We start from the raw sequence: 26,615 nt of genomic DNA on the forward strand, positions 1-26,615 counted from the left end.
TATATGTGGTTTTTTTTTCAACTGTGTTACATATTCCTCATAGAATATTAACATAATTAATATATGCAGAACTCAGGTGTATATATGTTTTGTTGTTCTTTAGAGTTTTAGGTGCTTGTTCTAGGCAGAAAACCATTTTTCTTCTGGGACTCTGACTGACAGAGCTGTTCTTATATATAAAGCATGTGAGCAGAATTCACTCTGTGCTATTTCCAACACAAAATCATTTTAAAGAAGAAATGTTTTGTACCTGGGTTAATTGATTATGTGCCTTCAGAGGGAAGACTCATTAATTAACATGTAGCAAAAGTTGCATAGTCTGATAATGCCATTCCTTACTATTGTCACCCAGAGTAAAGTCCTTAGAGTTGCTGTTTTAAAATTTGAATATTAATATCTTTAGAAGGTAATACTTGTATATGTTAGAATGTTTAGATATTCTACAAGCTTAAGGAGATACATTGAAAGTTCTTACTATTTGTACTCCAGCTACAAGTTCCCGTCTTCAGAGAAGAAATTTGCTTGTAAGCTACTTGTCCACCAGTTACAGTAAGATCCAGATGGTGTGGGTTTGTTTAGAGCTGATGAGGATACTTTGCAGAGATATATACAAGGGGAAGTAAGTAGGTTGGAGAGAATTCAGTTAGTTTTGTTTGGAAGCAGCTAGGATGGGATTTCATGAAAACCACTAAGAAATAGAGAAGTGGGAGTGTAAATGTGAGCAGCTTTACCAGAAAGTGAGCAAAATATGAGGAGGGAAATCCAGAAGATTAATAATGAGAAGAGATGTCTATGGTGACTGCTTTAGCCTCCCTACGTCCCCTCTCTTTGAAGCTAATCAACATTCCTCAAGCTTCTGAAGAATGAGATCTCGAAATGAGAAGAATTCGGTGTTTGTAATAACAGTGACGTGGTTTGAATTGAAGCTTAATCACATTTAGGAAAGTCAAGTATCCCTTCTGGGTGAGATCAAGCAGATTATAAAATGATTTTAGCAAGCTGATAATAAGACCATTCTTTCTAACTTTCGAATCTATATTTGGGCAAATAAAACACATGGAAAGAAAATCCTGTTTTGGTTCCTGGGGCAAGAGATCCAAGAAATATATCTTTCTAACTTCTATCTAAATGACTCATTCAGGTTCCAGGTGTCACTTCATCCACTAACATGGCATCGGTGATTGTGGAAAAATTCCTTCATGATAGAGTAGAATCCCTCCTATTATTCTAGTAATAGTAATTCCTCTATTATTTAACACTATCTATACTATCTGGGAAATATCACAGGTCATGTTACAATGTAGAACCTTGAAGAGCATGAAATATTAAGAGCATAATTCTACTTTTTGACATCGGTAGAAATTACACTGGCCTCTCTGAAAATAACACCTGAATCGAAGTCTCAAAGATGAAGGAGCCTGAAAAAAATAAAAAAGAAACATCAATCCTCAAAACCAACCAAGTATGAGAATTTATTGATTAGGAAGAAAAAAAAACAAAACAACCATTGACTGAGATGACATGTAATCCAGACACCAGGTCAATTCATGCAGACTTTAAATGTCTTTCCAGTACTGTCTTTAATTCCAGGCACATGCAGTTACAAGTCTTGGCAGAAGTAGTTTTCATTTGCATATACCCCATGAAACATCTTTCATTGTATAAATGAATTTTTGCCCCAGGGCTTGTCATCAAAACGTCAGTAATTGAGTAAGCCATACCCTGTGAACTTGCTCATCACCTGCAGTGTTAGATTTTGCCTAAGGAAAAAAGATCCATAGGGAACCAAGCCTGTAGGAGGGGAGCAGTAGATGAAAATGTTTTCTCAAGCAATTTTCCGATACCAGTCACTGAAATCTCTGCATTTTTGGAATTACTTAACCCATTTACATTAAAAAAAAATCTGTGATTCATTTAGTAAATAAAAATTGATTTCAGAAAGCTAGATACAAGAGCAGAAAATGATTTCATTCCAGTAAAACCAAGGGTTTCTAAAGAAAGGACTAAAGTAATTCAAAGATCTGGCATGTAGGTCTGCTTGAGAATTGCAGAAGTCATATATATTCATTTAGCCCATAAATGCTTACCAACTACTTGCTGTATACAAGAATGATCTAAAATAAATCCAAATCATGAGCTACCATGGGAGTTAAGAGAGGCACATAAATAATTATTAATACATGATTTAAAAGTGATAAGTTCTGTATGAAAGCCATAGGAACTTTGGTAGGCTTTCAGAGGAGGGATGTTATCTTCCTTTGGGGAGAATGGAAGAAAAATCAAGAAAATTGTCACAAGTGATAGGCATTTGGATAGACCATTAAGGAATAATGATTCAGAAACATCTAACGCAGAGAAGTGGCATTCCAGACAGAATGGCATGAACAAAATTTTGCAGTGTGAAATTACAGGGACATTTTAGGAAAGTTGAGCGATCTAGTTTGTAAGGTAGGTTGGGATTGTATTTATATTAAGCTCAGATGCAGAGGGATGAGTTAATTATTTCTTGGTGGCTGTACACCATTATGCTATTATTGTAAGCTCTCTCTTGTTTACTTTTCTCTGCCATCTCTCACTGCTCTCTACTCTCATTCCTCATACCACCACACGGAAAGGTGTTTAATGTATCTGATATGTCTCTTTACTCATGTGTTTCTATTAATACAAATTTATTTTCACATTCTGATCTTCAATCAACTTAAATGGCCTAATGCTATATATTTTACCATGATGCTTCACATTTAAAAATTAAGCACTGTTAGGGTGCAGGCTTCCGAGGCTTCCCCAGAGAACAAAATACACAGGCATAGAGATGTAAATTCAAGCAAAGTCTTTATTCAGCCAACTAGTTGGGGTCCAAGTCAGCCCGATGCAGTGGGTCTCAACAAGGACCCCGAGCACTCAGAGCCAAGGGTTTATATAGCAATTTCAAAGCACTTAACTCATAGCAATTTTCTATAACTATACATTATTCTTGCAAGACATATATCCTGGGGTTAAGCAAGGGCAGGATAAGACTACTCCTCAATGGTTAGGGAGGTTCTGCACGATAAGCTTGGTATGTAAGATTTACTGACCAAGGTTAGCTGACCAAGGGTCACAGCTGCCCACCACCCGGTGCTCATGATTAACTTGTTTTTCAAGGCCTTACCCAGTTCCAGTTTTTCTTTCTAAGTCACATACTCAGAAAATGGCTTCTAGGCCTTTAAGATGGCTATGCTTATGCTAACCTATTTCTATTCTTACATTCCCCTCTTCTTCTTGTATCTATTTCAATCATGAAATTAGGGGTCATCTGTTTGGTTAACACTCTGATAGTTCTGTCTCAACACTATGATTTGCACGGTGCTAATGCGTTCTTTGATAAAGGTAACACATGGAGTGACTCCGGTTTGGCGGGCCTACTACTTGTTAGAATAAGCTGGGGTGGTGCTGATTACTTCTGTCTTGTTGTAGAGGGAGGTGTAAGTTTTAGGAACTCTCTCAATGCAGGTTCTTTGCCTACTTGCAGAGGATAAAGTGAGTCTCGGTCTTTGTCTTCTACAGATAGGGACTCTAGCTGCTGCTAGGGAAAAGGGGCGATGACCGCTCTGGCTGCTTCGTGCTGAGAAGGGGGTGCAGTAAAGGGTGCAGCTAGGTCTCTATTACTGGTCAGTTGAGAGGGCTTCAGAAGGCTGGCGCTTCTATTACTATTTGCAGTTTTGTGGCTTCTAGGCAAGATAAAACAAATTGTGTTATTAGGTTATGTAGCAACATCTGGAGTTGGATTTTCTATTCTGGAGGCTGCAGTTATTGAAACAATACTTTTCTCTAAAATCACCCTCATTTTTATTAGAAGTAACCAGGTTAAGAAAATAATTAACAGCTGGCTTGATCATTTGCACAAGTGCAGCAAGAAGAGCAATTGATTACACAGGCTCTTTTAAATATGCTTTGCTGGAACTTTTTATAAGGAATTTCAGATTGAACTTTTAAAGGCCTCTTGAGGCCAGACAGCCAAGCTAGACTCGCCATCAGGCTTTGCCTGCAGTACCTGTAGATTTGGATGAATTCTTCTCTTCTCGAGGTCTCTGAACCTGCCAGGAAGTGACCTTCTTTACTCACCTGGTAAGGCTGCTGGGAACTCTGTAAGCAAGGTACCAGGCCAGTTCTTCCAAGGGGCTTTGTTGGCTTTATAAAGTCAATCTTAGTTCCTTAAAGTTGTTCACATCTGAGTCCATGCACATGTCTCTCAGGTATGACATTCCAGTCAAAACCCTGGCAGTATAACCAGTGTTCTTAAGTAGTCTTCTCACAAGGAAAGCAGATTCTTATTGAACTCATGCAAATAAACATACTGCCATGGAATACAAAAACAGTCACTGAAAGTTTTTAAACTCTGGAGGGATCAGGTAGAGAGAAGGAAGTTTCAATTCTGCTCATAAAGATAGTCATTTACTAAACTGTTGTCAGTTTAAGAGAACAAGGTTAAAACACTTTATCAGCAACATTTGAAACAAAAAGACACAAAATCATTTTCTTTAGTTTATGTAATCTTATGTAACTAATACCTGTTCTGCTGAAATCTAGTTCTTTACCAGTTTAGGGATAATACTATAAATGACAAAAGACTTACAAATGACAATGGTTAAAGATCTGATGAGAGCTTACTGTAAGACAGTTGACATAAGGAAATTCTGTTATTTCTGTAATACAAAACATTTAGTAACAAAGTTTAGCATCATTCTCTTTGACAGTGCTTTCCTGGTAAATAAATAAATATATATCAGATAAATAAGCCAAATTAGTCAAATACTTTCTCTAATGAGAAAAAAATTCTTCTGACATGTTCCAGGGGCCCTCTGGAAAATATCAGAGTTAACTAGAGGTAAAAGCACTTTTTTTTGAACTTAGCATAAGTGTCCAAGACCAGATACAAAAAAAGCAGAGAAAGTGCTTAAGTCTACAGGTCTTCTCTGAAAGCTTCAAGAATGTTTTACTCTTTAATAGTAGATATAAGCTGCTATGCAAATTCTATTAAAAGCTCTAAGATCATTTGCATTAAAAAAATATGAAGAGTCCTCTGAAGGACTACTACTAGTAAGATGGCAAACTTCCGGCTTCTCTTCGGGGGTCCTTGGTTTCCGCCGGCGCCACCTGAAGCCCAATCACCTCTCGCTCCCCTCCCAATCCCAGCACCTAGCCAACAGCCACCAGCTCCGTAGAAGTGACACCTCAATCAATTCATGCCCCTTCCTATATAACCTAGCACTTTTCCCTAATAAAGCGGAACTCTCCGGTTAATTGCTGCTATGTGTCGCTCCTTTCCTTTCATCCCCCATGTTTTTTTTTTTTTTTTAAACATACAGCATATAAATTAAACAAGACCTGGTGGTTGTCAAAAAAATCTGTTACAACCTTTCTCAAAAGTGGTCACACGTTTGTCCATTTAAACTTTTACAGTGAAACTTGTTTTTCTGGGAGAAACATAATCTTGTCTAGATTCTAGTTTAATTTTTAAGAATAAATTTTGGTTTGTTAACTAAGTGCATTTAATCAGCTGAAAAAAGCTTTGTTACCATTCTGCTTAGGTGGATAAATTAAGAAAACAAATAATCAGTAACAACTTTAATCATTTGTTGGTTAGAGATTTTTCCACTTATAAAAATATATGGAATAAATAATTCAATTTCTCAGGCCATGCAATCGTTTTCAATAACAAAATATTTCAAAGGCAAATAAAGCTTATACAGTTGTTAACAAACTTTAGCTTTTCGTCTTTTTAATTTTTTTTTTTTTTTAATATTCTGGCAACTCACTGAGACTTTAAGCATGAGAAACTGCTTTGATCTTTCAACATTAAGAGCAGACTAACAGTTAAAGAAAACTGTTTAACTAGAAACAAGATTCTAATTTTGCTGTGCACTTGATATCAAGACTCACTTGCTTTAATTTCACTAGGCACGACTATATCTGTAAGAATATAGTAATTTATTCTTCATTTGCCCTATGGTCCCAAGCACATAAGCCGGTGAGAATTAGCCTGGGCTTGCCTGCGGCTTGACTGGGTTTATCTCACTTAATCTCTAAACATCCTGACCCTCCCCCTCAAAGCAACAGGCTGAGCGGGTCTTCTACAACAAAAGGCACCACGCTGTTTTCTCTCTTTAAACAAATAGCTGTACTTTAGAACAAAGTTACTTTCTTTATCACAAAACACATTCTTTAGCATGCAGAAGACTTTTCATTCTTTATACTTTTTCTTATTAAAACATACATTTTTTAGCATAGAGAAATGTTTTATTACTTTAAATAGTTTTAATTAAAACTTAAAACCATTAGAAACTTTAATTTCCAGTGAACACCGAGAAGCAGGCCATTGTAAACTGTTAAACTAACATTCTTTAGATTGACAAATTTATGAACACATTTTATAATTTCTGTAACCATGAGCTTTACAGCACAATCTCTCATAGAGTATATCTTCTTAACTTAGCAAAACTTTAAGGTTTTAGGTTTCTACAAAGATTCTCAGGCAGTAGGTAGGTATACACACTGTAACACACAACTAAAAAGAGGTTCACTTGCTTCAGTCATTTAGTTCACTCATTCGTAACAACTATTCTAGATTACTTACAAGACCTTTACTGAATATTAGACAAAGCCAAGCCTTTAAGCATTTTATTTTTAAAAGATTTAGCAGATAACATGACTTAAATGACCTCAGGTAAATTTAGGCAGCTGATAACTACAAGGACATGCCCGCCTCAGGCAAACTCAAATTAGCGTTAATGCTTAACACTTTTTATCAGGTTTTCTGGAAGTTTTAGAATACCCAATTTTCACAAGCGCTTGTCTTTAAATCAATTTCATTAATACCATCCGGAGGTAGAAAGATATATTCATTTACACACTTAGGGGGTCGTCTGAGTCTGTCTCATGGTGAGAAAGAAGGAAAAAGAATATGAGGGAGACAAAGGCGAAGGATGAAGATGCCACTTCAAACAAAATGACTGTTGTATGTGCTTGTGAACGAGTGCCTGTCGTTGCACAGTTTTTCTTCCACGGGGGACGCGAATTTATCTGGGATTCGCGGCTGTGACCCCCTTATCCTGTCACAGGAGTCTTCTAGCGGCGGGCGCCCTAATGGCTCTTAATTGCCCGACCCGTGCCCGCGGGGAATGATGTAGTGGCAGAAAGGAGGAACGGAGAGAGCAGGAGAACCTTAGAACAAGGAAACTTAAAATGAGAAGCGCAAAAAAATATAAACTGAAACCAAAACACAGTAAAACAGTCAATGATAACACCAAGCACACACACACCACATCTGATCGCACTCGTTCGGACCGGTCCTTCTCTCACTCTGGTGCGCACCACACTCACCACTTTCAGGGTCTTCAAAAACTCTCGTAATTCTCCTGAAGGGCGTCCACTCGGACTGCCGCAGGGTGACGAGCTCGATCTTTTCCTCCTCGGGCGCCAGTTTTCTGCCGATCGGATTTGCCTTCCTAAGGCCGAGTCACTCGGACCCTAGGGCCAGGATTGGTTACCTGGGCTTCACCCAGGGTCGCTAACCTGGGGGCCGGGACTACCAGCCCGGACTTCCTCACTCGGGACCACTAACCCGAGACCATACACGGGATGGCGACTCCCGCTTTATAATGGATTTATGCAGACACGAGGGGGCGACCCTCGAATTACACTGCCCCGTCCGGACAATTAGACCTTGCCTCCAGCTGTCCTTTGTTCTCAGGGAAGCTGCTCGTATCCCGGACGAGCCCCCAAATGTTAGGGTGCAGGCTTCCGAGGCTTCCCCAGAGAACAAAATACACAGGCATAGAGATGTAAATTCAAGCAAAGTCTTTATTCAGCCAACTAGTTGGGGTCCAAGTCAGCCCGATGCAGTGGGTCTCAACAAGGACCCCGAGCACTCAGAGCCAAGGGTTTATATAGCAATTTCAAAGCACTTAACTCATAGCAATTTTCTATAACTATACATTATTCTTGCAAGACATATATCCTGGGGTTAAGCAAGGGCAGGATAAGACTACTCCTCAATGGTTAGGGAGGTTCTGCACGATAAGCTTGGTATGTAAGATTTACTGACCAAGGTTAGCTGACCAAGGGTCACAGCTGCCCACCACCCGGTGCTCATGATTAACTTGTTTTTCAAGGCCTTACCCAGTTCCAGTTTTTCTTTCTAAGTCACATACTCAGAAAATGGCTTCTAGGCCTTTAAGATGGCTATGCTTATGCTAACCTATTTCTATTCTTACAAGCACCTTGGTTTAGTGTAAGTTTTAGATTGATTGCCCTGTTCACTTAAAGTCTCCTTACTCTGACAGGTAAGATTTCATGGTGCAGTACTCAAAGTGGGCTTTCGTCCTGCTTTTCTCATTTTTCCCCTCCAATATAAAACCCAGACAGCTTCAGTTCCCCTCTACTGCAACCAGTGTTACTGTTACTGTTTCCAGATGGACCTGTGTGAGGATCTCCCTGGAACATAGACCGTAAGAGGGACTGGTGGGTTTAAATGCATACATAAACTTTAGGGAACTGAGCAGCTGCAACAGTCCACACTTCTGACAGTACACAGTTCTGCAAATATATATACCATTGCCCAGATTTCTAAGTTTACCAGTCTGATATGAAAAATGATAGACCATTGTTTAAATTTAATTCCTCAAATTACTAATGAGTTTGAGTATCTCTTCCTACCCTTCTTAGTCTTTTAGGTTTCCTTTTTAGTAAATGGCCTATTGACTTGTTTGCCCATTTTTCTGCTCTGGTTCCTATCTTTCCCTTGTTGATCTTAAGGTGTATATACAGAATGATGTTAAATAGTAGCAGTGATGGGGCATTCTCATCTTGTTTCCTACCCTTAAATAATGTGTCAAAAGTTTCTTCATTAACTATAATGTTTGCAATCAGTTTTTGATATATTACTGCCAGTACAAAAAGTTCTTTTCTGTTTCAGGGCCATAGGAAAAAATGTACTATATATATTATTCATATATATAAAATATGAGGGATATATATATATATATATATAATTATAAAGACAACACTAAATAAATATCAGACATTTTTATGCAATGTACATAAATGCTTACAATTAGTTTAAAATTGGTGTAAAACAATTGACAACTAGGTCTTGACAACAGGCATGAATGAATTCACCTGTTTTTCATATGTCATAAAAGGTTCCATTGATTTTTGTCTTTTATAAACATTGGATTAATACATTTTTTGGGAAAAATGGAAAAGCATAAAAGAAAAAAATTAAATTATCTATAATCTTTGTACCAAGAGGGGAAATACTCATATTACTCTACTTTTCAACTAGCATACTTATGTATGTGCATTTTTTTAATTTCAATTTTAAAAGTATGCATATTGTATAATTTTAAGTCATATCAAATATAATTACATAATTAAATATACATCTACACTAAATCTTAATAATTATATTAGTTTCATAGCCACATGTGTTCTAGAACCACATTATAAGTTTTCTAAAATTATGTGTATTAAACATTAATATGTCTCTGAACACGGCTACAGACTGTGTCCCCTGAGCCTCTCTGTTTCTTTACATGTTCATTACAAGCATGCCATGTACTTTCCCTCCTGTTCTACAATCTGAACGTCTCCTGTGGTTCATTCCTATCTTTCCTCTTGTGTTGGGTGATTCATAAACATGCAAGAGTTCAGCTTTACAGAGACTTGCTGGAGTCAGTGGAGTAAACACACTTGTCTTCGGGAGACAGAAGTTCAAAGAGGATCCAGCAATTGTTAGCTAAAATTGAGATCAGTAGGAAGTCAAGGGAGATGGGCCTCAGGCAAGGCAAAGATCTCTGTTGGGCTCAGAGAGATCTGCTGTGAGGAGGGCATGTGGAAGGAGCACTAGGCTTTATTACAATAAGGAGACTATATCTGTTTTACCAGTGATCACCTGACCCTTATAGTGTCTGGTATACACAATAGCTGCTCAATAAATGGCCTTTGGACTGGATTCTAAGTTCCTTTATGTGGTGTTTAAAAACTTACATTTTTTTTCTACTTTATATTAGTATATGCTTGCTTAGAAAGCTTATTTCTATTGCATCCTACCTGATATGCTCATTTTTCCATTTCTCCCTTCTTCCAATTTCTTACACTTTAAGTGGAGAACTTAGAGTTAGTTGTTTCATAGCATTAATTGGAACCAACAACTCCCAAGTGATCCAATTACTTAAGAAACACTACTCAGGATGGTCATTACAATATTCTGATTTGTCTGTTGCTGGGGAAAACAGTAATCTCTCTTTTGAAGAAAGAAAAAACTTAAATGATCTCAGCAGGTATAACCAGCTGTATTTTCAAAGGCCTCTCTTGAAATTAGCTGCAAAGGCACGGTAAATAATAAAGCACTAGAGAGATGGCTGTGGAATATGAAACTTATCAATTTCAGGTCAATTGTATGTCCGTAAGTGGCCAAACACTTCATGTTTGGTGAATAGCTAAAAATCGATGAATTGGGTTTTCAGTTTTATTATCAGTAACTAGATATTTTCTCAAGTTGGGCCAACGATCTCATTTTGATGGTATTCAGTTATTATCATTTGATAGAATTTAAGGTGAGTCGCTAAGAAAAGCATTGGGTTTTAGGATGAAACAGCACATGCCTTTGAATTCTGGTTTCAACATTTACCATTGTGCATCTTTGGACAAGTCTCCTAACTTCCTTGTGTTTTAGTTTACTTACCTGTCAAGTTACAACAATATGGCTAAGTGAATTTTTTAAAGATAAGTAAAAATGATAATAGATGAAATTTATTTAGCACTAACTCTGTGACAGATACAGATTTAAGGGTTTTTACTTGTATTTGCTGAGTTAAAACATCAAAATGCATACAACCAACTTCTCTGTTTTGCAGATTGGGGAATGGAGGCAGAGAGATATTAAGGAATTTAACCTAAGGTTATATAAGTGGAATATGGCAGAACCAGGGTTTGAAATTAAGCAATCTAGCTACAGAGACTGCACTCTAAACACTGCACTCTACTGCTAGTTCCTGTGTAATAATGTCTCTCACCTGTGAAAGCCATGCTGCTGCTGATGGGAACTGATGGTGATGCTACATTTAATGGAACTTAACAGAGATGGTAGTGTTAACTCAAGGAAAGAATGTGACTAGCACCCTATCCTGGGCAACTCAATTTCTTTCTCATTGCTACTTCAATGTAGCATTGCCGGCTGGTTTATGTTTCCACAGATGGAATGGCTCTGCAAATATAAAATATTGTTTCTGTACATATTAGTGGTGGACTACTCTGTGACTGGATATTACTTTAAAATAACTTCTAGTTCTGAGTTTCTTCCCTTCATTTTCACACTTAAGAATTTATTAATTTATGAAAGTTTATTAATCAATGTTAATAAAACTCTAGTTTGGGTCATTGACTCCTTCCTAGAAACTCATGATTGGAGATGCACATCATATCTTCTCTTACTCAATACTTACACCATCCCTTTTTTTTTTAGGAATTCATTCTAGTCTTTTTGTTGTGATTGCTGTTTGTTTCCTGTGGAAGGTATTTCTTTCCATTGAAACAGCCCGATTTATCAAATTTTTATAGCCATTCCTGTTTTCAGATGAAAGCTGCCTCCTTGTGATTCAGTTATTGGTCCTGTCCATCCTGGAACCTATTAGTGACCTGGCCCCTTCCACGTAACAGCTTCCCAGTGGCTAAGTAGCCAATCTTAAACTTACTCCCATTTAACTTCCTCTTTGGGATTTGACCCTCAACTCTGGGCTGCCAAATTCATTTTGGGTCATAATGTATATTCACATCCTGTATATTCACAATCCTCCTGCCAGTTTCCTGTTACCTCCAAAGTTCATAAACATGCAATGTCTTCTGTGTGTCTCTCTGTTTTTTGAATTGAGGGAGACTTTCATTTCTGCTCTACCAAAATCAGATCACGTCAGAAAGCTAAATCAGCATGTACTTACACTGGTCTATGCCACAAATGAAAGAAAAAATTAGACTTTCAGTCTCATTAATACATCACCATTTAGCATCTATCTTCCTGTAGGATTGTACTGATTTCAGCTGTTTTTTCACTGTCCACCTGCTTCATAGTTAATGATCCCTGTCCATATGACGCTGACAGGGTCAAGCACACTGGAATAGAATTCATGGGAAGGCAATGTAAGAGGAGAGGAGAGCAAGCCCACAAGATTGACTGACTGACTGACTGATTGACTGACTGACTGACTTTGAAAGAGCTTGTGTCAGTCAAACAGAAAATAACACATTTCAGATATGAGCGATGGCAGCAATGATAAATTTCACAGTCTATCTTTAAATGTCACATAGTTATGGAAAGAATACGGCAAAGAAAATCACATATTTAGTCTCTATTCCTTTCTTTCTACTTCAAATTATGCAGCCCTTTTTGTAACATTGGCTGTTAAAGCTGAAATACCACTTGGTATAAAGCAATCTTAGCAAAACAAAGTGTCTTTTCAGTGAAAATGTAAAAGATTTTTATCTGATTGATGATATAAGATCTTCAGCCAGAGCCCCTTGGAAGAAAAATATACATTTTTAGCAATGTAAGTCACCTGCACACCATAAAGCTGCTCAGGGTATACAGTGTAAGAAACAGATAATTAAAATGGTCAATTGGGAAGATTCTGTTCTTTTCTTTGAGAAATATTAAATGGTGTGTTTTTTTTCCCTAAATTCCTAAATGCAATATGTTTACTTGACAAACTAGAGACCATGTGAGGACTGTGAAGGGGTGTCAATGAGGCATTAGGTATTTGTCCTGAAAGGTTCCAACATCAGCAATTTAGGTAAGTTATACTATGGGTCCCAGTGGCGGCACTATCCTGAAAGTGAAAATTCACCTAATGGTTTTATTCTGAGTACTTGTTAGAGTCAGGCTTAGTTTACAACCTCAGATTGTATCAAGAATCTGTTAGACTGTAGCTGGCAGGTGGAAGAGCATGGCTGGAACTTAAGGAAAGGGCTTGTAGCATGTCTGAAAGGTGAGAAGAAGCAAGGCAGACTCTTTAGCATTTCTGATTTAAACCATTCATAGGACATGAAGCGCGTTTAACCTTCTAGCCCTCAATATGCTGGAACAAAAAGAGTGTGAATTTCAAGTGAGACATCCTGAGTGTGTATCCCCTCTGTACTATCAATAACTCTATGATGTTCGCAAACTCCATCTCTCTCATCTTAAAGTATAAAAGGGAATAATAACTTCTACTTCACAAATTTGGATTGAGAATATATGCAATAGTGAGGTATAGAACTGTGCCATAAATAACATACTTCTCAGTACAGTTGCCATCCCTCTCCTTTGAATTAATTTTTATTAATTCATGAAAAGAGGTTGTCACTTAAATGTTAGAAAAGATATTCAAATCTGATATCTGATTATGTTTAAATACTTGTTCCCAGAGTCTTTTTTTTCTTTTTTTTTTTAGATAATTTTATTGAAGGGTAGTTGACACACAGTATTACATTAGTTTTAGGTGTACAACACAGTGATTCAACATTTATATACATGATAATTCTAGGTACCAGCTATCACCTTACCAAGTTGTTACAATATTTTGACTATATTCCTTATGCTATACATTACATCCCGGTTACGTATTTATTTTACAATTGGAAGTGTGTACTTTTTTTTTTTTTGTGAGGGCATCTCTCCTATTTATTGATCAAATGGTTGTTAACAACAATAAAATTCTGTATAGGGGAGTCAGTGCTCAATGCACAATCATTAATCCACCCCAAGCCTAATTTTCATCAGTCTCCAATCTTCTGAAGCATAACGTTGTTCCCAGAGTCTTAAGGAACAGAGGCAGGTTTATAGAGTTCATCTTGTCTTCTAGTCAGCCCCAGTTGTCAAGAAGGGGCCATTGTAATACATGGTTTCTTGTCTGATATTCTTGGTATCAGCCATACCAATACTTCTATACAGCTGAGTTTGATAACTACATTCTAGAACAATTCTTGTTTGGTCTCTTTCCAAACTTTTAGCATCTTCCTTTTCTCATCCTCTTCCTCCTTGGGGAAGTAAGCCACCTTATCACCTTATGTTATCATCTGCAGGAAAGTATTGAAGACTAGGCAAATGATCCACCCACAATATTTTCCCTGGAAATGCTGATTTGGGTTCAGCTCCTTCTAATCTTTCATCTCTCAGGAAAATTAAGGACCATAAAAGATGTGACTCATTCAGGAAGCACAGTGACCCATAACTGCCCTTTCCTGAGGGCTTGCTGAGATGTGAGGTACTGGAGGAGACTTTTTGCTACTGAATCATCACAATACTTCATGTAAAATAGAAATAATTTGATGAGGATTAGAAATACTAGGCACTCAACATATGCAATTAATATGTCCCAGAGCGGGGATTAAAACTTGATTTTTTAAAAAAAATCCAAAGTTCATTATCGGAAATCCATCATTACTGCAGAGATCATAACTGGGTCTCCCAAATTTCCATCTGAGGAACTGTTTTGGGAGCCCGGTGGGGGGATGTAGGTCTCTAACAATCTTTTTTCAAATTCTGTTTCTCGGAGGAGCTTTAAGGTTTCAGTAGTGTCAAATTACTACTTATTTGGGATGGGATGGGAGCCAAACAGCCTGTTCTAGGCCCTCCACTTGCACTTCACCTCAAGGTGCTCTGCTTTTCCATCTTTTAGAGGAGGACATGGCAAGCCAGCTTGCAGTTGAAGGAAGGTTGTGCAGTGGAAATCCGTGAAGTCTCATGATTCTAAGGGCATTTTCAGTATGGCTCCTGATGGCTGTGCGGTTCAACTCATGGAGCCCTGGGCCCACCACTCTCTCCCTTAGTCACGAGGATCACATTGCTGCAGCAGGCCTTGTTGCTGCTTGGCTTCCTCTGACCACGCTCTTCATATGTTTTAATGATGGCTTGTTTAGCATCCTGACAGTGATGAAAATGGATGTCCCCACTAAATTTTATAAACAATATAGGGATATTTTGGCTTTGGCCAGTCTATTTTGTAGTTTCGTTTTTACTGTTGTAAAGAGAACAGGATTGCAATGTTTGTTTGTGTTGTATTTATTATTTCAGACATGACATTGTGTTCTGTACTAACAGAACACAAAGGTCTGTGACCTGAGATAATTGAGGTCAATGGAAATGTGCCAGTGAAGTTAACATAAGAAATCAGATTCTGGGCCATAAGAAAGTTGGCCAAAACACACTGTGCTCTTTTACTGTTTCTTTCCTTAGGATTTTCATTAACTCCTTGGCAGCATCAATAATCACCTCCTAAACAGATGATTCACCAATCTATATCCTTGGACCTAATCCTTTCCAAACTTAGATCCACATGCTGCTTTGAAATTGATTTCTCAATGTGTTGAAAGACCCTTGACAGGTCAAAAATGGACATTCCATCTTTCCTTGTCATGAATTAATTCCTTTTGTAAAAAATTCCTATTATTTCCTTCCTGTCAGCTCACCCTTTTTGCAAGTCTCCTCCTAGCCACAGCCAGGAATGATGACCCTATAGCCAAATTTAAGTCCTGACACCCACAAAGATGCTTAATGGGCCAGAATGGACACTGAACACAGGTTGAACCAACTGGATTCTGTCTTCCAGTTGTTTCAAAACTGGATGCAGAAACTGAGTCAGTAAGCTTTACTGGCAACTAAAATGTTAAGGTGATACACAGTGAAGAGCAGAGTTGATAGCAGGAGAACTAAATTCATAGAGAGGCAGAAATAAAAGCTTTACAGGAAGTCAATTTTTAGCCAGAGAAGAGAAAAGACAATGAGAAAGATATGGAAAGAGTAAATTTTTTGATGATTGCATAGTTCCTCGGGAGATCAGCTATAGTTGATATCATTGGGTTCACTGAACGTTCTCTACATGTTTTTAGTTAATCATACCTTCCTTTGAATTTATTTAAGTCGGGTTTTGTCCCTTGCAACCAAATTATTTCCAATTGAGACATTCCTTTTACGGAATATTCTAATAATAATCACAAGCAGATTATTGAGTAATCTCTTCCAGTTATGATACCACTTAGTGTGCTTCCTTAATTAACATCTCAATCTCAAAACACTCTTATGTGAGAAGGATTATGTTCTTTGTACAGATGAGGAAATGTAGCTTAGAGAAGTCAACCATCCTGTCCAAGGTCATTTAAAAACTATGTTTGACACAAGAATTAAACAAGTAGCTATCTCACTAAAATATATCCTTATTTCTGTTAATGCTTTTTATCATTCAGGCTCAAAAGTTGGACCTTTTAAAATACTGCTTATTTTGCATCATTGACATCCAGTGAATTCTCTGAATTCTCTCTTGAGATGCTTTTCTATCTTCAGTTCAGGCTCCCAGTCCAGCCAGTTCACAGTGTTGTTGCAGTGGCAGGCCTATTTTCTATAAGGATCACCATCAAATCTCTTCTGTGAATTGTTTGCCAGAACAATTGTTTCAAAGCCCAACCCTAATTATAGGATTCAACCCGTAAGAAGTCTTCAGTAGATCCCCTTTACATGCCAAGACTGATAATATACTTTTACATGGAAAGTCAATGCCTTACTATCTCCCCAAATGAACATTCCTACTCATCTCTTATCCCCCTCAGGCATTTACTTGGCCCTCCTACTAAACAAAGCTGTACATCCTTTCTCCAAATAGTCCTGGAACATTGTTGCTTCTATGTTTTTGTTTCTATAGTTACGTTTACCCAAAACACCTTTCTTTCCTTTTAATTAGTTGAGATCCTTGTAATTTTCTATGGTCTATTTCAAATGCCCTCTCCTGTATACAATATTTCATGACTCTTTCAGTTGGATGTGATTTCTCTCTCTTCTTGAACCTTTAGAATGTATTTCTTATGTGCTTCTAAGGTAATTCCTCTACCTTTGATGCAGAGAGTTTCACTTTGTATCCCTGTGATAGAGTTGTTAACTGCATATATAAGGGTGACATGTATAAGTGCCAGAGGAGAGCAGCATGAGTGTGCTATGGCTGCCTTTACTGGGATCTCAGGTACTACCTCAGAATCCTTCCTAATACAGCACTCAAGGAAGCCACTACTAACTGATTGGAGTCGCCATGCAAAATCAAATTTGATTGGCATCCAGATACTCCCATACCACTTGGCATTGGACTCAGCACAGCTGTAGAGAGAGTTCCAGAGTCTTTGCTAAGGGCTTCCTAGCTCCTGATTCACCATTTCCTTAGGTCAGGGTACTGTTTTAGGCTGGAAAGGAAAGAAGGCCAAATGCTACAAGGTTTTGATTGCTTTGAGGACTACAGTTTTCCCAATAGCTCTACTTATTGATGCTGGATTATTTTTTTTGAAAAGGCAATTAACCTAAAAATCACTTCCAATCTGCAGATTTTAAGGCTGTCAATCTGCATGACATTTATTTCCAATACAACTGGTCAGATTTTATCTTCAGTGAGCAGACATTGGCCTAGATGCAATCTGTCACTTTCCTGCAGGTTGTGACTTGACATTTGAAGAAACATGTATGTCATTCTCTCATATATACACACATAACCATGAGCGTACAAAGAATCATCGAATGCAGGAAAGAATGAATGAAAGGAAAAGACACACCTGTTCAAATGGTTTATTTTTTTAAATTTAGGACATAAAATCATTCCATTAAGATTACACTTATGTTGAAATTTTATATTTTATATTTCAGATGAATATTAAAATGACAAAATGAGCTTGCTTTATCACTGGTTTTGACTACTTTCTGCATTGCGAAACTTTCCGCCTTTTCATGCAGGCCTTTTTTTCCTTCAGATACAACGGAAATGCCAGTTGCTTTCCCTTCTTCTCATTCCATCTTACAGATACAAGAAAACAAACCTGCTTGAGAGAGCCAGATGATTAATGTCTACAGTATGCCTAGTATTCACTACTTCTATCATTCATTTCATTTCCATTCTACAGTAAACTAAGAAACCTTTAGTTATTCCCGAAAGTACATTGCCAACTGAGGAAATACATTCTGAGTAAATTCCAGGTTCCATCAGGTTTTGCTTTAAAACTCAGAGAGGCGGGAATGAGGTAGGGAGAGGAGAGGAGAGAAAAGGAGAGGTTTCTTTCTCCTTTTTTTTTTTAAATTCTTATTTATATTCCCTGGTCTGGGCTCCATTCCAGCACCATATTCATATGATTCAATAATTTATGATCTAGCATAAATCAGATACTAGTCACAGTTAAGTATGATTTGTTATATGTGTGGATTTCTGTTTATGGTATCTTTATTGAGATTTTCAGCAATGAGATGTAATACATAATCTCTACGTATTTAAAGGCTTCATGCTGTTTGATCACAAAGGTGATTTGTACCTTCCTTATCTCAGTGGAGAGAAGATTTGATACAAGTCTGCCCACCATGAAGTCCCTGTGGTGTAGTGTGCTTGGTGAGCTCACCACACTTCACCGGAGCATACGGGGCACGCCGTTTCTGTGAGATTAGAGATGCTATGGCTGGTAGCTGATAAATAGCAATTTAGTTATGGAGAGAATTAGCTTAATATAAACCCAGAATTCCTTTTCCCTCTCCCCGCTTGCCCCTCCTACCCCAACAGATGGCATAGAGGTTGATATGTTCCCAAGAGAATACAGCCTGGCTGGTTTGTTTCTGTTAATATACCAGATGTGATAGAGGTAGCACCAATTTGGGAGTCAGATTACCCAAATTCAAATGCTGGATCCCTGCACAGATTAGTGTCTAACCCCAAGGGAGGTATAGAACTTTTTGTTCCTCATTTTCCTCATCTGTAAGTGAAGAAAAAATACAGAATTTACAAGGTTGAGAGAATTAAGTGGGATACTTGTAAAGTGGCCTGGAGTAACATTTGTCATATAGTAGGCTTTCAGGAAAAAGAAAGTGCTGGCATCCTGTCACATATGGAGAGAGAAAGACAAAGACCTCAAGTGAACAAAGGACTCTGATTTCATTGGGGTTTGTAAAGCTGTTTGGCCTGTGCTTTGCTGTACAGGTCTCAGGAATTCCTTTGTTGGGACCACAACCTTGAGGAGCATTGTTTCCATGCCATGGCGTTAGTGTTTACACATCTACCTCAGTATGTGCCCCCAATGACAATAACAATAAATAACAGTAAACTCTAGTTGTGGAGGGGGCTGGAGAGCAAAAATACGTAGTGGATGTTTGTATTAAAAAACTTACTTGAGGAGTTGATAGCAATAGTAAAACTAGGGTGAGGTGAGGAAGGTACTTGCTTCAGATGCAACATTTAAGAGGTTGCTACAAAACTCAGTAATCAAGATAAATAATACTCTAAAGCAATATATTTTAAAAATCAAAATTAATGCAAAAAAATTTTTTCCTGAATGAATTGTCAAGTTTTTAACAAAGACAGGATCTAACTGAGGTGGGATTCAGGTGGAATGGATGAGTTGGGTTGGATTATGACGTAGGTATGGGGCACATTAGTGAGTGGCTTGTCAAGCTTTTAAGTGTTGGTTAGGAGTTTTTAGAAAAGCAGGGTAACATACCTTACTCAATGGCTCGGGCTACTGATAAAATGTGAGGTTTTTATCAATGACCTTTTTCATCCTATTGGGAATGAGACCCCCCCCTAGATTTTCTTATTTAGGGTCTCCCTTAACTAGAGGCCATGATGGGAAACTTTATAATGAGTAATTTTCTGGTATGATCTTGGCATGTTTGCAATGAAGTTTCAAATGGTTAAGTGTTCTCACATTCAAGGAAAATATTGCTTTTTTTTTGAAACAGCTTGATTGATGGGAAAATAGTAGAATCACATCTTCTCCATATAGTATTTTCTGTGAATTTATAGTCATAAAAAAATTTGTTCAAAGGAAATGATTTTTCCTCTTCTGATCCCAGTCTAGGTATTAGAAACTTGATAATTTTGTTTGGATTGTATTCAGTAAATTTATAGATAAATAGAAATTAATATTTTTGATTATTAAATAATAGCTATAATTTCTGGGTGCCTAGTATGTCCCAGGCATGAACCAAGTGTTTTTCATCTGTATATGCTTTAACTTCGATGAGTTCCACAGGTGGATCATATGCAGGAAAGAAACTGAGGTCTAGAGAAGTTGAGTGAGTTCAAGATCACCTAGTCAGCAAGTCACAGGGCCAGGATTTGAGCCCATCTTTCGCATTCTGATGTCCATGCTTGGAGCATTAAGTCAAGGGTCGACACTTGAACATCTTTACTTTTTAGTAGTAGAGAAATGAGTTCACGGTAAATGAAGTATCAGGAAGGAATATTGATTCAACCTAAGACATCCTTACTTCCTTTGAAAATATTCCAGAGATACAGAAACAAATGTAACCTTCTAAAAACACAGTGGATGACTGCCACCTCCCCACCACAATGAGTATGACTCCTGACAGGGTGGTAGAGGGTGTGACATGATGGGAGTAAGGTGAGATAGGGCTGTACCAGAGGCCTGAGAGAAAGCTGTCCACACCTCGTTCACCAAAACTTCTGGCTCTCCCTTGCCTTACCTGCATGAGCCTGGCTATTGCTCCTTTTTCAATCCTTCATTAACCAGGAGGCATCACAGGCTGTTGGAAGTAAACCAGCAGTTTCACAAAAATTCCCAGCAGTGCTCCTGACCCCTGATTATGGTACATTTTTGTCACCCATACTCCTGAATGTAGGATTCTGCATAGTCCTGTACGAATAAAGAAAGCATGCCACAAAACACATGGGGAACTTTACTGAATCTGATAACACTCTTTACTGCTAGTTGGGAGGGCACCTCGGTCTATTACAGTGGGTCGGTGTCATTGTTCTAAGTTGCAGTGTCACTGTGTGACAGCTGTTCAGGACTGCTGAGTTATCCGGAATTCTCTGGGATGGGATATCACATAAATGATAACCCAGGATGTCAAATCTGGATGAACCGCCTATTAGAGTGGTTTTGAAACTATATTACAGAAAAATGCCATGGATTGCTGGTGGTGGGTGTGGGACATCGTAAACAGACTTGCTGTGCCTGTCCCAAAGCACATCTTAGAACCTCTGCTTTTATGGTTCTACATATACAAGGTTACATTTGAAGAAAAAGTTTGACTGCTTAGAAAGATGAGTTTAAATCAACTCTTTAATCAAATCGTATTTCCTCATCTTACTCTCATGCACCTGAGTCCCTGAGAGGTTGGGTGTCTTGCCAGAGCCTCGCACTGGGTCAACCATGAGACTCGCATAGGAGCCCGGGTCTTCTCACATCTGCCCTCAGTCTCCTTTTGGCCTGTATTTGTCTGCATTCCTGTTCCCGGCATCTCAGCTGCCTTGTCACCTATCTGCCTCAAATCTTAGTTGGTTGTCATCTGTGTGGAATGGCAAAGCAATTCCTCTGATGTAGAAAAACATTTTTTGAGGCTGTGACATGACATCAATATTTACTTCCTCCCATGACCCATCACAGTTTGAATCAGTCCTTCCAGAGATAAAAATGCAGGACATACTTCATCAGCTGTCAGGAGGTAGGGGGCCTCATGAGGATATGTAAATGGCATTTTGGTTTATATTCTTCCATTAGAGGCAATAAGAATATGTTCAAGGCTCTTGTTGCACACAATGGTAGTAAAATCTTTACAGCCCTCCATTTAATGACAGACTGGTCTTTTTGAAGCCTTATAATACAGACCTACCTGGAATTAGAGATTAGGGAGAAAGAAGTTCATGAACTTGAGCAACTGTGATTATTGTTCAGAGAGACTAATTATGGGTTTAATTTACTTGAAGCAGGTGAAAGATGCATGAGAGTTCTATGCCACTGGGTCTGGTAAGGTTCTCTGGAAATCAAGTTAATTTGAATGTATTTATGAAGGAGGGGTGGGGAGAGGGTGGGTCAAGGAAGACAGAATTGTAGGGAGCAGGGTATGCAGGTTATTTGGGTTTTTGCCCTTTTTAAATTCACACACATACACACACTCCACTTTGGGAAGTTGACAGAAGCTATGAATAATCTTCCCATACATTTTTACATATATACCCTGAATATGATTGAGAATGAGTAAAGGATTTTAGTGACCTGTTAAAGTCTATCCATTGACCTGTAGGCATCCATGATACACAATGTGAGAACCACTCATATAGCAAAAGACAAACCCAGGTGCAGTTTGGTTTATATTATGCCCAGTAAACCTTTCTCTTCTCCGAAACTCTTTTTGATGTAGTAAGAAATCTCCAGACTTTTCAATAATATTCTATGCTCTTCTATATATTATGATTTTTCAGGGCATCCTTTAGATTTTAATGGGCACTTTATGGAGTGGAAATGGGGCTATTTGAAAGTGGGTATTTGGTTATCAATTCCCTTAATATGGGTTAATTTAGGTAAAGGGACTCCACAAAGATCATTCTGAAAGAGTTTCAATGTTTCTCAAAGCAGAGGTTCTCCCACCTCTCAAAATGTGGCATTAAAGAATAAAGAAGTGCCCAAAAGAAAGGCATCATCAGGAAACAAAAACCAGAGAGCCAAGACAGTCCCCAAGGGTATATCCTGAGTTGTTCAGTTAACAATGCCAAGTAAATGCCATTCGCTCCTTCAGAGCTGTTACCACTGTCTAAAACTGGCATGAATTGGAGCTTTGACTGAGGAAGCTGAACTTGTCTGAGAAACTGTTATCCCTGGAAGCACAAAGGGAGTATCATTTCCTCTATCTTCCCTTGCCCTTGCTCTCAGCAACTTTATGGAAGGGAAGGCGAGAGCCATTGGAGAAAGATGGGTAATGGCCAGAGCCACTAGAGAAAAATGGGTAAACCGTTGCGTGCCAGCTATATTCAGACATACACCGTCTGTCTGTGCTGCCTTGAAGCCAGTTATCCTGGAGAGAAACAAGTGATTTAGGCAAGGTAGGGGAGGTAAGTGCCTTTCCCAGACTTACAGAGGATTGAATTTCTCAGTATGAGGTTGGTAACTCCAGCCCACCTTGTCTTTTTTAACAGTTTGATTGACAGATTTCTCTTCTTGTTGACTCCTTTCATGTCCTAATTAAAAATGCAGTGATGATGCTGGGTTTATTGATCTCTGTTTCTTGTGTATGATTCTTTGGCTCTCATTCCTTTCCTTTCATTTTCTCCCCATCTTTTCTACTTTTAGAAGGATGGTTTAGGTTAGCAACTATGTCACTATGATATCCCTTCTTTTGATGATAACTAAGCACCCAGGCTGGAGCTTTTAATCCCTTACTTTGCAAAAAGGGTTGCCTAACTTTTGCCTTCTATTTGCCTTAGGGAAGAAAAGGTTAAGCAGGAGAGGGTTGGTAATTTTTCCATTCTTTGACACTAACCCTTGAAAACAGAAGTAGGAGCCATGTGCTTGGGCTTCAAAGGCCCATACCAAATGCCATTTTAGTTGTCACTAATTAGGTTCTAGTCACTAGGGACTGGTATTTCCACAGTCCTTAAAATTCAGTATGTTCTCCATCCTCAGGAGAGGGTGGGAGAGGGTGGAGGGAAGCTTCTTGGTAAACTGACTTCTGGGAGAGGGTGGAGGGAAGCTTCTTGGTAAACTGACTTCTGATGCTGTGTGCCTACAAATAAATTATGCCTCTTGCCAAGATAGGTATTGGATATGAGCTGTTTGAGCTTGGCCATGTTTTGGTCTCCTGGACTCCCTGCTTCTAAAAACACTCCAGGAAACAAATGTCTTTCTTCAGAGATAAAATAAAACCCCACGTCAGGTTTCTCCAACTGCATGCTGATTCTCCATTGACAACAAAGATTATTGTTTGTTTTTCTGCCTGCTCCTTGACTGTAGTTGATCTACCTTGTTCAGGCTTGAGAAAAAGTAAAGATAGAGCTTAAAAAATTGGTTTACAGAAAGTGATGTGCTGAAATTAATAGTACCTTGAATGGGACAATTTAGTGCGTCTAATGTTGGGGTGAGGCTGCCTCCCTAGTAATTAGTGAGGTGGCTGACTTCATAAACGGTGGCCTGTGTGGGCATCTGTTTCCCCTTCAAAAGTCATTCAGCCTCTGTGCCTATACTCCCTGAGTTAATTAGTCACTTTCAAAGGAAAATGAGAAAAAAAAGCCCTTGCTTACAAATGATTTTTTTTTCACATTTCATGTAGTAAGTCCAGAATTCTTTGAAGACAGTTGAGGTGACAGAAAGATAAATGGATTTTCTGTCTTCCTCACTTTCCCTTCACTCTTCAATTGGAAGGTGTTAATGTGGTGATTTTTAATATAGGATCTCCTGCCACTGCTCAAACAAAAACTGTTTACCTGTAACGGGAATTGGACCTCCTGAATCATACATCTAAACTAGGGGGCCAGGGACAGACAGGTGATCTGAATCAGGAATGCACTAAAGGCAACTTGTGGGCCTGCTAGACTCTTCTTTACTCTCCAGTACACGTGTGGAATAATTTCTAGATCCTTTATTTTCCTTAACTATTTAGTTGATTCAGGATAACCAGTTATGTAAAGTGCATTTTAGTTCATTTGTTATCTGTCTTACATTTCATGGTGATGATTTATTTAAGTCCATCTAATCCTCACAAAAATTATGAGTTTCTTTGCATGGATGAAGGAAATTAGACAGTAAGAAATGATGTAATTTTCCCAAGGTCCAGAGCTGATAAGCAGCAGAGTGGGGACACAAACCCTGACAGTTTGGCTCTAAGTTGAAGCACCTGGACAGTCTGATATGCTGCCTCTTACTATTAAGTGAGTTCATATGTATAAAGGACTTCAGAACCTGGGATGTAGTAGTGTTTATATGAGTATTTGCTTTTCTGCTACTGCTTGTTTGTTTTTGCTTTTCTTGTTCTTCCCCTTCCGCTACTTCTTCCCCATCCTCCTTCAACTGGTCCTTTACTTTATAATAATACTAATTACTGTGTTTACTTTAACAGTGTGGTACACTAGATGCTAGTTTCCATTCAAAAGCTGCTGCGTTTACCTTTTGGGTGACACTCAGAAATTACTAAGAGGTGTTCCCATTTGTTATTTCATGTTTCATATATTTCTCATGTATTTGGTGATGTTTATGTTAGAGATGTTCATGATTTTTTTTGACTTCAGAATTCTTATTTAAGGAGCTTCCAAAACCAAAGAAGCATAATCTGTCTCCCAAACATGATTCTACAGGTTATTTTCCTTTTCACTCGTAAATCATTTATCATGTGCCTATTAGAATCGTTAGGAATCAGACTGATTTTACCACATGAAGTTCATAATGGTCAGCATTTACAGTGGAACAAGTGGGTGGATGGATTGGGAAAGCCTGATTGGTTATCTACAGGGCTGGGTGATAGCCAAAGGCACTCCTTTCTCCTCACCTCCATCATCTAAGCCAATGCTATGTCTCCTATTTGATTTCTTAACAGAATCAGGCCCAGTTGATAAAGGACCCCTCCACTCCCTGTTTGTCCTACCTCATATCCAATACCCATGTGTTTTCTCTGAAACAACAAAAGAAAATAAATCTATCCTCTCCAAATCCCACCCAATTCTACTACACCTGCTTCTAGGAAGTTTTCTTCATTTTAGTCACTGTTAATTTAGTGGAATTACTGTCTCTCTAGCACTATGCTAATTCTTTACATACATTAGCTTAGTTAATCTTCACAATAGTCCCATGAGCTAGGCAATATTATCTTTATCTTCATGCCAATGAGGAGTTGATGTCCTTTGTAGCTCTAACCATTTGGTGGTCTTTTCATTTAGTCAACAGTCATTCACTGAGCACCTATTTCTGTTAGATTCTATTGGCGTGGGGGTTGGGGAGTACAATAAATACAATAGAGGAAAAAAGTTTCTTGTCCTGGGGAAGCTGGTGAAGGACTTGAAGCTATCATACAAATGAATTTTATTAACAGTTTGTAAGTGAATTGAATGGAGACTACAGGGAGCTATGGGAGGATGGCCTCTGGAGTCAAGTAGCTAGTTTCAGATTAGTGGCTATGTGATTTTGGCCCAGTTATCTACTACTTTGAGCTACTGTTACACTATGGTCTCTTCAGCAATTATAGAGGAACTGATAGAAATGAATAAATCAGAATAGAAAGTCTAGGAGTGAACCAAATTTAGCAGGCAGAGTTTCACTCATTCAGCATCATACATGTATTAAACACATATTAACACACTGCTAATTACTGGTGACACAAAGATGAAGAAAATCAAGTCCCTACCCTTCATCAGCTTATAGTTTAGTAAGAGAAAATAAATACTCAACCAACTAGCTGTCCTTTATTACTTTATGAAAAAGAGGCACTTTGATATATGTTTTTATACTTAATTCAGACTTAATGATTGAAATTTACCTTCCAGCCCTCATCTTTTTTCATTGTAGCATTCTTATTTTATTGAGATATAATTGACATGTAACATTATATCTCAGGTGTACAACACAATGATTTGACATTTGTATATACTGCAAAGTGATCACCACAATTAGTCTAGTTACTATTGGTCACCAAACAAAATTACAGTTTTTTTCCTTGTGATAAGAAATTTTAAGATTCGCTCTCTTGGCAACTTTCAAATATGTACTACAATATTATTGACTATAGTTACCATGTTGTACATAACATCTCCATGACTTATGTATTTTATAACTGAAAGTTAGTATTTCTTGAGCCCCTTCACCCA

At 38.2% G+C, this 26,615-nt stretch overlaps 1 protein-coding gene and 1 long non-coding RNA gene across 3 annotated transcripts in view; one reads left to right on the forward strand and one right to left on the reverse strand.

Annotated features, from left to right (window-relative positions):
- NELL1 (neural EGFL like 1) overlaps nucleotides 1–26,615 on the forward strand; it is an 865,070-nt gene that overhangs the window by 691,638 nt on the left and 146,817 nt on the right. The window lies entirely within an intron of this gene.
- LOC140844398 (uncharacterized) lies at nucleotides 2,816–8,250 on the reverse strand. The gene is made up of 2 exons (XR_012122642.1): nucleotides 7,363–8,250; nucleotides 2,816–4,336 (listed from the first exon to the last, which is right to left on the reverse strand). It is a non-coding gene; the product is annotated as an uncharacterized lncRNA (long non-coding RNA).

This window comes from Manis javanica, chromosome 11, assembly GCF_040802235.1.
Source record: "Manis javanica isolate MJ-LG chromosome 11, MJ_LKY, whole genome shotgun sequence".
NCBI lineage: Eukaryota > Metazoa > Chordata > Mammalia > Pholidota > Manidae > Manis > Manis javanica.